At 47.8% G+C, this 3,049-nt stretch overlaps 1 pseudogene; it reads left to right on the top strand.

Moving 5' to 3' along the window:
* The first annotated feature begins 289 nt into the window (after positions 1 to 289).
* LOC138712973 (cytosol aminopeptidase pseudogene) lies at positions 290 to 2,847 on the top strand (annotated as a pseudogene).
* Positions 2,848 to 3,049: the final 202 nt, after the last annotated feature.

The raw sequence follows: 3,049 nt of genomic DNA on the forward strand, positions 1-3,049 counted from the left end.
ATTTCTTGGAAATTATTCCTATTTTTATCACAGACAAATTTTTGAAATTAAATAATAAATCGGGTAAAACAAGGAAAGATGTTAATATATGCATTTAAATTTGCAAAATAAAAATGTATAGGCCTACGCATTTAAAAGGGAAAACCCTCGAAATATGCATTTATGCAAAATGAAGTTGGCTTCATTCAAACGTAGAAACCATGATCAGCAAAGATCCACTTTTGCTTCTTGAATATGTTAAATCAATAAAAACATACAATTGCGTAAACTTACGCGGTCTAGTGATAATAGTAATGTAATAGCAATAGCAGCGCAGTAGTTATATGCTGTTAAGTCATGCATCAACTATATTTTTATTTTTTTATTTTATTGGGTTATTTTACGACGCTGTATCGTCATCTAAGTTATTTAGCGTCTGAATGAAATGAAGGTGATAATGCCGGTGAAATGAGTCCGGGGTCCAGCACCGAAAGTTACCCAGCATCATCAACTATACTTTGTTAGAGATATGTACATGTTAATATCTCCTTTCTTAAGACAAAAAACATCGGAAGCTACCCAATATTAAGTGTGAATTCAGAATCACGTAATGGAATATGTCATCTCTAGTTCTCTACCTTATATTCCAGGCTATGAATTGTTATGAAAACAATATTGCGATAGTAATACAAATCCAGATCACGTTTCCATGGTAATAACTTTATAAATTTCAAGTTTCGGTAGAGCGAAAAAATTGACCCACTGTTTTAGGAACTGCTAAAACATTCTAAATTATCGTTGCGTGTTTTTACAAATAGTCCGCGAATTAAAAAAATGGCAAGAGCATTGGGAATTTCATGTCGTAGGATTCTGCGACAAGTGATGCATATGGGGAGAAGATTTGAGAGTAGTGATGCTAGTCAGGGAAACGGAAATCCTTGTGCTGATGAAGCAAAGATACTAAAAGGTCTCATTATTGGCGTGCATGATCCTGTGGATAATCCAAATCTAGAACCACCGAAATTTACGAAAACAGGCCAAGAATACAACGAGAAAACAGCAGGACGACTGGAACAAATTCTGAAACGATCAGGCCCGATTCCCGCCCTGGGACAAGTGAGGACATTCTATGGCCTAGACCACGACTTCAACGCCGTGGCAGTGGTGGGGTTGGGGAAGGAGTGTGTGGGATACGACGACGTGGAGGAACGCGAGGAAAGGAAGGAGGCCATACGAGTGGCAGCGGCTGTGGGGTCCCGTGCCCTGCAGAAGATGCATTACCAGCGCGTGTTCCTGGAGAGCTTCGGACACGCTGAATCTGCAGCAGAGGGGGCCGCCCTTGGCGTGTGGGTGTACCAAGAGCTGAAGAACCCAGACAGGCGGATCACTGTACCCCAGCTAGAGCTGTACAAAGATTGCGACTTTACAGGGTGGCATATCGGTCTGGAGAAGGCTGCAGCGCAGAATCTGGCTCGCCAGTTCTGTGATACGCCGGCCAACCTTATGACGCCGACCATATTCGCGCAGAACGCCGTGGAGGTGCTGTGCAAGTCCGGGATCAACGTCGAGGTGAAGGTTCAAGGCTGGGCGGAAACTCAGAAAATGGGGGCCTTCTTGAGCGTGGCTAAAGGTTCGTGCGAACCTCCAATCTTCCTGGAGATCAGCTATTATGGAGCTGCGTACGATGAGAGACCTGTGGTGCTAGTCGGGAAGGGTGTCACGTTCGACAGCGGTGGTCTCTGCCTCAAGAGCCCGTCAAAAATGCTGCGCATGCGCGGAGACGTGGCAGGCGCCGCTTGTGTTGTGGCAACCGCTCGTGCAATGGCGCATCTCCAGCTGCCGATCAACATCCGGGGTTTGATTCCCCTGTGCGAGAACATGCCGGGCTGCCTGGCCATCAAGCCGGGTGATGTGGTCACCGCGATGAATGGTAAACAAATCCTAGTGGAGAACACGGATTGTGAGGGCCGATTAATGCTCGCCGATGCTTTGTACTACTCGCAGAACTTCTGGCCGCGCTTTGTGGTTGACGTGGGCAGCATGACGAACGATGCCAGGCGTTCGATGGGGTCGGCGGCCACGGCGGTGTTCACCAACTCAGACGCTCTCTGGGAGCAGATCCGGATGGCCGGCGTGCACACTGGAGACCGGCTATGGCGCTTCCCTCTGTGGGACTACTACAATCGGCAGATGACGGCGAGCAGGTCTGTGGACCTGAAGAACGTGGGTGCAGGCCCCGGCGGGGGCGCCTGCAAGACTGCGGCATTTCTGCGCCACTTCGTGCCCTGCGGCGAGTGGATGCATCTCGACAACTTCGGCGTCATGTACTCCAACGGTATCGACGAGTCTTACCTGAGGGAGGGCATGTCTGGGCGACCCACACGCACTCTCGTCGAGTTCATATCGCAGCTTGCCTGCAGCCCTTGTCCCTGACTTGTGCGTTTGTTCTGTTGTATCGCTGTTTATCAAGTGGCATTAAGAATGAATGAAAATAAAACCATTCTTGCAGATGTATTTGTCTCTTATTATTGTCGACCTGGTTGGCGAGTTGGTATAGCGCTGGCCTTCTATTCCCAAGGTTGCTGGTTCGATCCCGGGTCAGGTCGATGGCATTTAGTCCACATCTGTGGAGTAACGGTCAGCGCGTCTGGCCGCGAAACCAGGTGGCCCGTGTTCGAATCCCGGTCGGGGCAAGTTACCTGGTTGAGGTTTTTTCCGGGGTTTTCCCTCAACCCAATACGAGCAAATGCTGGGTAACTTTCGGTGCTGGACCCCGGACTCATGTCACCGGCATTATCACCTTCATATCATTCAGACGCTAAATAACCTAGATGTTGATACAGCATCGTAAAATAACCCAGTAATAAATCGATGGCATTTAAGTGTGCTTAAATGCGACAAGCTCATGTCAGTAGATTTACTGGCATGTAAAAGAACTCCTGCGGGACAAAATTCCGGCACATCCGGCGACGCTGATATAACCTCTGCAGTTGCGAGCGTCGTTAAATAAAACATAACATAACATTTCTCTTATTATTCGATGTGTTCAGTTTAAAACAGGACTGCACAT

Source organism: Periplaneta americana, chromosome 14 (assembly GCF_040183065.1).
Source record: "Periplaneta americana isolate PAMFEO1 chromosome 14, P.americana_PAMFEO1_priV1, whole genome shotgun sequence".
In the NCBI taxonomy this organism is placed as follows: Eukaryota; Metazoa; Arthropoda; class Insecta; order Blattodea; family Blattidae; genus Periplaneta; species Periplaneta americana.